General features: G+C 35.3%; 1 long non-coding RNA gene across 1 annotated transcript; it reads left to right on the top strand.

The window, feature by feature from the left end:
* The first annotated feature begins 1,511 nt into the window (after positions 1–1,511).
* LOC145795010 (uncharacterized) lies at positions 1,512–2,148 on the top strand. Its single transcript, XR_014335095.1, has 2 exons — positions 1,512–1,651; positions 1,790–2,148. It is a non-coding gene; the product is annotated as an uncharacterized LOC145795010 (long non-coding RNA).
* The last annotated feature ends 10,703 nt before the right edge of the window (positions 2,149–12,851 follow it).

The following is a 12,851-nucleotide window of genomic DNA, read 5'->3' as shown; positions in this document are numbered from 1 at the left end:
CCAAACTCCAGATAAGAACCAAATTCTTAAGGTTTTAAGCAATCGCAAAGGGTTTGAAGTTTTTTTTTTAATATTGTCAACAGGCTGCCTCTGGTATGGCCAAATTTCTTTCATTGAGTTGGCAAACTCATGCATACCTTAAATTTTATTAGGTGAGCTTGAGACTTGAATACAAGACCTTCCTATTATGATGCCATGTTAACCAACAATGGCTCTTAAAAGATTTTAGAGGAGTTGAGCAAATGGTTTTTAACATGGCATTAAAGCAAACAAGTCTTGAGCATGTATTACACAGTTACCTTATAGATGTCATACATAATTGTCATTGGCTCGCTCATGGACGGGATTTTGGCCACACGAGGAAGTGCATTGATGATGTAAATACAATTACAATTTCTAATAGCTTCAATTTTTAGATGTTGGTTGTTAAGTTTATAGGATATAATATTTCATGTATTGTCAAATAGCTTACATGAGTATATTGTACTCAATGTTTTAAATTCTTCTTAAAATTTTGAACTGTTAACTATATTTATGAATATTCTTTTGCAGGAAATTTCAAAATTAAGATACGAATTATGCCCGTGCGTGATGAAAGAAAGGAAGTTCTGGAAGATATACTTTATTCTAGTTAATAGTCATGTGGTTCCGTGAGTAACTTGTCCTGCATAAATTATTTTATTTTTGTGTACTGACTAAGGCTTACATTGTTTTCACAACCTAAATCAGTCTTTGACCCATCAACAGATATTCTTGCATCATTTACATTCACAGACAGTGCCATTTTCTTATAGGCTTAATATGACATATAATAAATATATAAAATCATATGTTTTGCAATTAGGCGGTGTGCTTTTCACCCAAGCTTGTTCCTCAAGTCGTGAGATATTAAGAGGTGTAAATTGTTCAATTTTTTGCTACAAATTACTCTCTAGTTTATCAAAGAAATTGTTCAATTTCTTACAATGAATGTTCGTTTGAGTGTTGTATCTTCCTTTATTCTGCAGTTTGCATTGGGCTGAACTCTGTATGCATTTTTCTTTCACAAACCAACTGCAAATCCAAACAATCTGGTATGTAATTGTTTGGTTTGCTGTTTCTTTGTCTTCTATGGAGATGTCATTACTTGATTTCTATGCTTCTATATTAGATTGATGCTTGTTATTGCCCCAATTCTATTTAATATTTGGCTCAGCCTATGTATTGTCTTTGTTTTGTTGTTTTGCTTCAATTTTATCTTTTGCTCACCATGTGTTCGATAATATGCCCAAACCAATAATAACATACTTTCATTGATCACTTACTGTTATATTAGGAAAAACAACTTATTTTTTATTAGTTTGTTTTCCTTGCCTGCAATATTTCGTACCACTCTTAATCAACAATATGATTTTATTGGATTTTCCCTTTTGGTTCAAAATAAACCTTTATTAATTACTTAATCTAATCAATACAATGACCACGTTTAGTGTTTCTTGTAGAGATGGGCCTGCTTTAAATGCCTAGGCCAAGTCTAACAAAATTGTGCAGGTACTCACTACTTTTGGCATGTAGTTTGACTATTTGCATATGGCTCGCTTGTTACTTGATCTTGTGATATACAAGCACAATTCAGCTCCTATTGTTGGTGACATCACGCAATATAAAGCTGGTGATGCTCTATTCTTTTTTATTTTTCATAATTTCGTACAATCAATGACGTTATCGCATTTCTTAAACTGTTGAACTTTGAGTTTATAACTCAACCTTTGTTATAAAATTATATTCTCAAGTGTGCTATCTTGTGCAGAACTTAGAGCTAGGGGTGAATTGAAACGGAAGTAGAGGCTATAGACTTTCGTCATTCGGAAAGAAGGAAACATAGTGGATAAGGTTGTGGGAGCGAACAAAGACGAGTTGCTACCATTGCCAAGCACGTCAATGCCGCCTGATTAATACTATTATGTTTCGATTTTTACTTTTCAAGGTGTCTGTGGACCTTTGTCATATGATACATATTGATTTGGCTTTGCTGCATAATGGAAACATACTACTATTCATGTCTGGGAAACTTAGATAGAGCTTCATAATTAACAAGATTCTTTGCTACATTCTAGCTGCGCATCATCGTTTATTTTCTTTGGATTTGTTTGATATTGGCTTAAAATCTGTCTTTTGTTGGTTTTTTGGTCTATAGCGGCATTTTCTTCTTTTTTATTTTTATTTTTTTTAACAAAAAAAGAAGAATTTCATCGATTCAATATTAAAAAAAAAAAAGAACGTATATTATTGGTATCATGTTAAATGAAAAAACAGATTTTCTTTTTTTGTTGGTATCATTATTGATATTATTATCATTTGGTTTCAGAAATTGATTTTCACTTTCCTTCCATCACTCTTCATAAGTTCAATTTTCTATTTTTTTTCTCTTTCTTTTAACATTTGAATTCCTACTAGACCCCCTTCCAATTAAAAATAAAACTAGAAAATGAAGAAATAGAAAAGTAGACTGCCCTGCTGGATATTGATAGTAACAAAGTTACCAACTTAGTTGATCAGTTCATGGCAAAATGAAAAGGGAACAATGAAAACAGAGAGAGGAACCATGCTTAAATGGATCGGTCAAGACCCTTGACAGATTCAAATGGGTTATAAAATAGGGAAACAAATGAGAAATCAAAGTGCCACTTGGATGACACCACCAGAACTAGACTACTATTGATTTTGTTCAATGGATTCCACAGTGGACAACCAGAAGAAATTTCATTAATTGCAATATAATTGTCACGCTCCACTTTTTATTACTCAAAGTCATTACCAAATTCATTAACTTAATTCAATTTCAAGGATAATATACGAAAGTAAACTCATACATCCAATCCGTAGAATCAATTAACAGTACTCTCATTCGTATGCAAAGTATATATTACATGAACATAAATAATAAATTGCCCTTGGGCTTACATCACTTAAGGTACAAGAAGAAGGGTGTAACCCTTTTACAACAATGGCATTCCGCCAACATAACTGAGGCCCCGTGGCCAGTAAATAAGTAGAACCAAATCTTGCAGCCCAACCTACTTAACACTTGAAAAAGATTTAATAACGTGGGATGAACATATAGTCCAGTAGGGAACTCAACATGATCCTCAACAATAACAACTTACAGATAGCTATGATCATGAACACTCATTCTCATACTAGAGTAGTAATGTGACAGTTTATACAAAATTATATATGTATGAACTTTTCTCGAAAACAATCGTTTCATTCAACACTACAAGTGGTTTATCTTTCCTTTTTCCTTTCATTAACCCCCATTCTCAATCTTTCATAACATTAACAAATACTTAGAAAGTAATCTCACCAAGCCCGATACTCAGATGTACTTTTTCAAACATGTTTATCTATAAAACATTCGTTCTCTTCCACACTTTCCAAAAGACAAAAATGACATTTTGGTTCGTTTCCATTACTATCAAAACTACACATGCATATCTTTGTAAAAATATAAATTTACAACCCACCAACATGTATACAATCAACCAATGGAGTAACTCGGTCCTCCTAACTGTAACCAATCAAAATCCATGATATTTTCAGTTACAACGAAACAACAACAATCCCGTTTCACTCTACTAGCTATGTGCATAGTAAGCCAACAATACACCCCACTCAACAACATTAACAACAAGCCAGTTTACCAGGCGCTAGCTGGAGGGGTATGGTACCTTCGATTATTAGCGCAGTCAGTTCTCCAGGCGCTAGCTGGAAGGGTATGATACCTTTGATTCTAAGCGCGGTCAGTTCTCCAAGCGCTAACTGGAAGGGTATGATACCTTTGATTCTCAGCGCGGGGCACGACACCAACAATCACAGCACATCAAGGCATAACCAACATGTATAATGCATATACATAAACTATCAAGACACCAGCAATGCGTTAAAGTATATGAACACATATCTACCTCTTCCCAAGCAAGCATACATATATAATGTATCTCAATAATTCATCACATACGATGTTCCATTAACAATGGTATAATGCAAACCCGACAATTCTACACAACCGTGTCATCCTCCACCGATGACCAAGGACAAAACCTCTAGATGCATATAGTTAGTACATCTATTAAAAGACTCAAATTTCATGAATCATAAACCCAACAACAATATTAACATGGTAGTTAAAGAAACAACTTCTACATGTGTGTTCAACACTCAAGATACAATAATCCAATTCTCAAACTTATTTCGAAAACACTTCCCTCATTTTCACAAAAACGATTCCATTTCCTTTTTGTTATCACAAAACCAACTCCACTAATCTTGTTTCCATAGAATCAACTCCAAAGCCATGGTTAATCCCTTAGGCATTAATACCCTTACCACACTCATTTTGACGAAAGAGATTTACACACAAAGGTCAACAAACCCCCATTATAATTTACCCAACCAAAATATAATTTAGGGCTTTTCTTCTATTAACTACAACATGCTAATTTATATTCTAATTAGCCAAGCCAACATCAATGAAGCCAAAACCATTCTCCACACAACCAACCCTAGGTTCATTTCATGATTTTCAAACAAATCCAACATGGTACAATTTTCATGCAATATAAAAATTACCACATGTCTATCTATAGACGGAGTATTGAAAAGGAACAAGGAGAATCCCTACCTCAAATGGAGAACTCAAATGGAGAAGATGACCCGAAATCAAAGTGCTCCAAATCCCAAATTTCTTGGATCACAACGAAGCCCTCGACGATCAACACACTTCTTACAAAGGCCGAAGGTGAGGAAAACACTCTAGTTAGATCAATCCTAAGAGAGAAGTTAGGTTTTAGAGTGAGGTGCTCTCCAATGGCTTTTTCGGAAAAGTAAGAGAGAGAAAGGAAATCAAAAAGTGATTCAAAAAGCTGAATCTCGGTGTGTTATACAGGTCGACCCGCTCGAGCGTCGAACTCCCCGCTCGAGCGTCACTCACAGATTCCCGCTCGAGCGCCAAAACCCCCCCGCTCGAGCGGCGGATACCACCATCCAGAAGTTTTGCAGAACAGGTCCCCGCTCGAGCGTCCAACTCCCTGCTCGAGCGTCACACTCAAACTCCCGCTCGAGCGTCAAACCTCACGCTCGAGCGTCCAACACTACAGAGAAAGTACAGGGAAGGTGATTTTCCCGCTCGAGCGCCGAAACCCCCACTCGAGCGGAGAGGCCAAAAACTGGGCAAAGATTCTAAGTTTTAAAACACAACCAACATAACCCAACAAGTCTAACACAACCCAAAACTCTAAAATAAAGAGTAAGGGACAGAAAAAGAATGAGACAACAACAACAAATCTACGGAACCGAGTCCGGATTACGGTTCAATAACAACAGGGAATATCGGGATCGCTATAATAATCTTCATAAAAATAATTTTCAAAAGCAGTTCCAAATACCTACTATTTAACTTCTCAAACAAAAACATTGGCTTTTGCATCGATTGGTTCTAGGTTACATACAATTGAGCAGCAGATGATTTCAAAGGAAAGCAAAAAACATTGAAAAATAATCTGAATTCTTATGTGGATATTGAATAGGCTGCATGATATGAAATGAATTACACGTAAATTAAACTAACGTATTTTTTTTCTAGACGAACGCATCGTGTCGCAATAGAGTGTGACCACTACACAAATTTTGTGGTCCAACACCACCACACTAGCAAGAGATGTTGGAAAGAAAAAATATTAAAACACTTCTTGTTTAGCTATGCAGCAAAACCGACCAAACCAATAAAACCAACCAAGAAAAACTGCAAAACTGACCAAACTAAGAAAACCAACCAAGCGAGACCAAATTGACAGAAACCGATTAGTTTCCCCATAAGCTTCAGTCAGTTCAGTTTTGATATTTTCAGTTCAATCTCCATTTGTATGGTTTTATGAACCAAAAGAACAGTAATCGACCATTTAGCAACAGCAACCATATCACAGATTTGCACTCTAAAATTATTTGTTTATCAGACTATAATTGACATTAAGGATTAAATTGAAGCCAATTAAAATATCAAATAACACAACAACCAGACCCTAAATCTCATCTAATTCAAGCCACCATTAGCATTTACAAGAAGAAAGCCATTTGTCTTTGCATCCAGCTCTGTCAATAGCAATAAAATCAAGTGAATAGAAATTGACATACGCCCACAAACACAAACAAATTAGAGAAAATTTGTTCAATTGTAAAGAATTCTTACTTTTTTTTTTATCAGAACCTAAACTAGTGAATATCTTTGCAATATAAATTTGAAACTTACATTAACCATAAAATACAAAATACTAACAAATTTATACAAAATACTAACAAATTTAAGTCCTCAAAAAATATCCATCAACCATCGTTTAAGAGTATTTATACAAAATACTAACAAATTTAAGTCCTCAAAAAATTTAAAAAAAAAAAAAAAAAAAAAAAAAAAAAAAAAACCTTAGTTTAGCTCCCAATATCACCTGCTCGATCATATCAACTATTACCCACAGCAACACCTGCAAAAACAAATTATATTGTCGTTAAGGTTTGTTCACTTGAAATCTATGGTTCAAATCATAACAAATTGAATTTTGATATATTGGTCATTACACACTCTTTTGTCATTTTGTGTTCACAAATTTTTTATTTTTATAATCAAGTTGTAAACATCATAATTAGTTATGACATCTAAATGTTCTAGCTAAAATCTATCTTGGCATATCAGGAAATTGGAATTAAGCAATCACACATAAAATTTGCAAAGCAAATGTAAGCAAAATAAACATAATTTGAACTGAAAAGATGCCATAAAAGTAATCACCTAGAGACAAGCCAAGTGTTGCTTTGCTCTTTGGCCTTGCCTTGAGCATACCCATTTTCTACTAAGAACCTTTGTTGCGTGCATTGTTCGCGTGTCTTTCCTAATGCTAAATCCCACAACTTTAGCATATTGATTATAGAAATCATTGGCATCCTCTTCTGAATTGAATTGCATTTCAAGAACATCATTTTTGGTTAAACTTTGAATAGGGTCTTTTGCATGGGAACCTAACTCTTCGTCATCTTCAAGCTTACGCTCAAATTTAGCACATCCAAAAGGATCCATGATAACTACATCAAAAACAATACGAAAAGAATAAATTAATGACATAGTTATTGAAAATCAAAATAAATAGACAATCAAAATATTGGTTGATCAATAGAAACACAATAAAATAGAAACAAACAAGTTTGTAAGATTTGGTTCTTTGGCTTGGGTTCTTTGGGTTGTAATCAACAATCAAAATATTTTTAGGTATTTGGATTGATCTAAAACACACAAGTTTGTAAGATTTGGTTTAGTGATTCTTAACCAAGGAGAATCATTCCCCGATATGTGTTTTTGTTTCCTAACCAATGCTCTGCTATCAATTATACGCAAATAATAAAAAAACACACTTGTACATACCCTACTATCAATTAAAATAAAATAAATAAATAAACACACCCGCAAGTATAACTTTATACACGGAACGTCTTTTTTTCTTAAAACTTCAATAAAAGATTATTTTGGAAACAAGGAATAATTCATTATGAATTAAGACATAAGAAACTTCAGAATTCTGGACGAAATCAATGGAAAAACTGGTTAAGAGGTCATTATCAATACCATTTATCTCAGATTAGATGGTCTAGATTAATAGCAGCAAAATGGAAAAATAGAATCAATCAATGTCGTATAATTCAAAATCAAGATTTAAACAAAGAGAATTCATATGAAAAGACCTATTAATTTATTACAAAAAAACAAAACGATTATAAAGTATATTCATTACCAAATCAAAATGAGAATTTTCAAAAATACTATAGATATAATCTTTTATCGTATAGATCTATTAATTATGAAAATAAGAGGGACCCATATATTTATGGATCACCATTCCAAGTAAATAAGAATCGAAAAAGTTCTTATAATTACAACACACATAAACATAGGGGCAAATTTTTTGATATACTAGGGGATATCCCTATTAAAAATTATTCAGGAAAAAGTGATATTATGTATATGGAAAAAAATCCGGATCGAAAATATTTTGATTGGAAAATTCTCCATTTTTGTCTTAAAAAGAAAATTGATATTGAGGCCTAGAAGCAATTATTATTTATGTAGAATCACTTGAAAATAAAATAAAATAAACACTCTAGAGGATTCATGCTTCATCTATGATGGGTGGGTGAAGGCAAAAATCTCAGTATAGAATTTTCAAATGTTTATGAAATTTAATGAATTTATTTGAACCAGACTCTCTTGTGATGTTTTTTCCCTCTAGAGTTCTTTCTTTTCAAACATGTACATTTCTTCTCTACTCCCTCAAAATTATGTTTATTTTTCTCGTGGGTGGGAAGCAAAAGTATCAATTCAAAATTTCCAGACATTTACATGTCATTCAACAAATTTGAGTTCAATCAAAAATGAATTCAATCTTTCTCTTGTGACGTCATCTCCCTCTTAAAAAAAGACAATACACCCGCAAGTATCCTACTATCAATTAAAATAAACAAACAAAATAAAAGCACACCTGCCAGTGCCCTGCTATCAATTCAAAGCAAATAAATTCAAAAAAATAGAAGCAAGTAGCCTACTATCAATTAACATGAAACAAATAAATAAAATAGCACACCCACCAGTGCCCTGTTATTAATTGCAAACAAATAAACAAAAAAAGACAACACACCCGCAAGTATCCTACTATCAATTAAAATAAACAAATAAAAAAAAAAAAACACACCCACCAGTGCCCTGCTATTAATTGCAAAAAAAAAAAAATACAACAACAACACACCCACAAGTATCCTGCTATAAATTAAAATAAAAAAATAAAAAAAACACACCCGTTAGTGCCCTGCTATCAAAAGACAGCACACCCGCAAGTAACAAGACAGCACACCCACACTCAACAATATGAGATCTTAGGAAGCTAAAACAATAGCTTATAAATTTCGCCAAACCATTGCCCCGGTCATTCCTCTTTTGGGAGCCTCATTATAGAGCCGATGCTTTTAATTCTATCTGGACATGCTAATCTAAAGCAAGAATGAAGATGACAAGAATAAAGGAAGAAAACTTGAAAAATGATGGTATTGAATAAAAAGCGTTAGTCTTGTTACTTATATAACTGAAAAGCTACATAAATTTTTTTTTAAAAAAAATTTATAATAAACAAACACTCGTGATTTCCTTTTCCTATCCTCTTACAATCTCTCTTTTCCAGCTGGCAAAGCAAAAATAGGAGGGGGTTAACAAACCTCTACTTTGGAAGTCTTTTTCAATTGATTTTTCTATTAGATCACAAACCACATATTCAACAAAAAATTTTATTCACTCTTGTTTTAAGATGACAATGGAATCCATCCAAGAAAATATTAAAATTTGTGCCCGTAAAAAGACAATTGAGCAACATGCGTAGATATTAGAATCATACACCAAGCAAATTAATTAGTTCAACAGTATCCAATATGAGGGTCCACTTAGTGAGCTCAATAGCATACTCCCTTCGCTAAGCTTCTCAAGGATCCTTTCAGATGAATTGATAATACGGGATACATATTTCTGACTTCATTCAGCCATTTTCTTAACTTTCTTTGTTGGATAAGTAAATATATTTTAAAAGGCATCAAAGGAGATGGTACCCAAAAACATCCGCAAGTACATCTAAGCAAAACAGAAGTAGCTATACAATCTTTGAGTCCTCAAAATTCTCTATGAAGTCCCACAGCATTGGCCAACATCTTGTAAAGAACATTTAATCAATAATTTTTTTCATTTTTTCCATTTTTTCCAAAACCCTAGTTATGAGTTCTCTCTCCCTCTACACACCTTCTCTCTTAGGATTGATCTACTTAGAGTGAGTTTCTACTTTAGATCCTTTATTAAAAAGATAGAGTGGGTCGAGGGCTTCCATTTAATCTGAATTGTTGGTAGTTTGGAGCACTTTGGAGTTTGGGCTTTCATCTCCATCTTCTCTTTTGGGGCTATTTCTTCGAGGTAGGGATTTCCTACTCCATTTTATAGGTTTTGTTCTAAGTTTTGGTATTTTGATATGTTGTGGCTACTTTGGTAAATTTTAGGAAAAACCCTAGTTGTATTATTAAATTAATTTGTATAATTAATTCATGGAATTGGGAAAAGATGGTTAAATTCATGGAATTGGGGAATTTATTGATTAAATGGCGTAGTTGGATAATTTGAATCATTCGTCTATTGAATTGTTGATATAGTTATTTTCAGTTTAGAAATAACTGTTTTGGGCTATCGGTGGAGGATAGTCGTGATTGTTGTAGACATTGCATGTGGATTAGGAATAACTGAAACTAATCACATTGGTCAAGTCATTAATTTTGACTATTGCATTGATATAGAAATTACGTGTATTGATTGAGCATTGCATTTGCATACATTGTTTTGTGTTGGAGGAGATAGGGGATGTACTCCACGGTTTAGGGGAAGATAGGGGATGGACCTCTAAACCGGATTTTGTTTGGGAGGAGATAGGGGATGGACTCCATTAGCATCACTTTTATGTGTGCTTATCTATATTGAAGTGTTTTATTGATACAGCACTAAAATGTGTATCAATCTGGAAGTATGAAGTGTTTTGATTTGAGCTTGAGTCTCATATGTTTGTTGATATTCGAAGGACGTGAATATGATATATGTAATTCACTGTTGTAAGTTTGGCCAGGTTCTGAGCCATGTTGATAAAATTGGAAAGTAAAACAGGCGTTAGACAATAGTGTCATGAGACTGTAAAATAAAGTAATTGATTATCTTGGTTAACCATCTGTTGAATGCTATTGCTTTATTCATTGCTTATATGTGGTTTAGTATATTTCTACTGGGCTGTGGCTCACCCTTTATGGGAACATCATTTTCAGGTTCAGGTGATAAGCTACCTCCAAGGACTTAGCTTGGGAGGGTTCGGTTTTTGGATTTTGAAGAAGACTATCTTAGTTAATTGTCTTTATTAATTAGTACATGTAAACATTCAAGCCTAGGGCTTTTCTTGTATTGAGTTAGAACTCATATTTTGTATCCAAGTGTTGGCTTGGAAGGATGTAAGCCTGTAGGGCATTTTATTCGATGTTACATGTAATGCTTCTATTTAGTAATACTCTGATGAATGAATTAATAAATTGTTTTCTTTAAATAATGCATGTCAATGATGTATATATAATGGGTTTATTTTGAGGGCGTTACAACTTGGTATCAGAGCGTACCGGGTTTGAATACTTTGGGTACGTGGGAAGTGATTAGTATCACATTGGATTCGTCTCGTTTGATAGAGACTTAGTGTAATGTTATATGCTTATGTGATAACATGTTTATGTGATTATGTGGGTATGGAATGTAGTTTCTAGGATGTTGATTGGACCTTGAGTTTCCTATAGTCTTGTTGGAAAGGCACTTGATCACTGCTGCTTCCAACCGGAACTATAGTAACGCATTGGGACTATCATTATTCCGAGAATGAAATTCGTAGGTGCTTATGTGATTATGTGCTTACGTGGAATGAATTATTGTTGTCCAATGCATTAGGACGCGAGTGTTTAGATTCGGCACGTCTATTAATGTGCTAATGTCTGTGTTTCCTTTATTAGGATGTCAGGACGGGGACGAGGACGCGGTAGGCGTGGTAGGCCGGGTAGGCAGGAGGTGCCTGTGCCAGAGGAGATTCCGGTAGTTCAGGAGGGAATTGGCCAGGCCAATGTGGCCGAGCCAGTAGGCCAGCAGGCTATGGGCACTTTAGCTCGAGAGATAGCAGGGGCATTCAGGGAGTCAGTAGGCATTCTCAGAGCTGAGAATCAAGCTCAGGTTGTTGTTACGGATGCAGGACCTTCCTTTCTGAAGAGGGAGTTCTTCCGGTCTAATCCGGAGGAATTTGTGGGTGATCCTAAAGAGCCGCTTAAGGTAGATGAATGGCTCGAACAGACAACGAAGACGTTTGAGACGCTTGGCATCAAAGACGAGGGGTTGAAAGTGACCTTGGCATCTTTCCAGTTGAAGGGGGATGCGGGTCAGTGGTGGAAATTTACTAAGGGGCGTATAGGAGGTACGTGGGAGGCTTTTGTGAATGCTTTCCAGGAGAAGTTCTTATCTCCAGCAGTCAGAGAGAAGCTGCGAGACCAATTTTGTCAGCTTAAGCAGTTGAGTTCTTCAGTGGCCGAGTTTGAGGCTGCATTTACTAGCTTGTCCAGGTTTGCACCTGAGTTGGTGGCGTCTGAGGAACGCCGTTGTATCGAGTTCGAGAAGAAGTTGAGGCGTGGCCTCAAGCTGAGAGTTGGGGGAACTATGATTCGGGATTATGGGCGTATGGTTGATGCTGCAGCCCATATGGAGATCATGATGCAGGAGGAGGAGGAAGGGCAGAAGGGCTCCAAGAGGAGTCAGGATGGTCAGAGTGATGGTAGGAGACAGAAGGGTTTTAATCCCCAGCAGTCTCAGGGTAGCTTTTCTAGATCGACTTTTCCTGTGCCAAGTGCTAGTTCGGGGAAAGGCAGTCAGGGAGACATTACCTGTTTCAAGTGTGGCCAGCTGGGCCACAAGTCTCCAGTTTGTCCTCAGAGGGGAGGAGTGCAGAGAGCAGCATCATCTTCGGCTCGATCTCAGAGCCAGAGTCAGGGTAGAGGCCAGCCACACCTTTATTTAGCTTATAAGACTAGGAGTTTAACATTATTTTCTGTTGCTAATCAAAGATTTTCTTTTTATAGAATCCATGGAAGTTTTAATAAAAGTAACATAAATAAGGGGCACACACAGCTCTCACCTTCCCCTCTACCACCAAGTATGGAAAATGGAGTATAAGAGTGTACAC

The sequence above is a fragment of the Camellia sinensis genome, chromosome 1 (assembly GCF_055761805.1).
Source record: "Camellia sinensis isolate YWXY chromosome 1, ASM5576180v1, whole genome shotgun sequence".
Classification (NCBI taxonomy): Eukaryota; Viridiplantae; Streptophyta; class Magnoliopsida; order Ericales; family Theaceae; genus Camellia; species Camellia sinensis.
The sequence above is the reverse complement of the archived record's forward strand: the minus strand, read 5'-3'. Positions and strand labels throughout refer to the sequence as shown.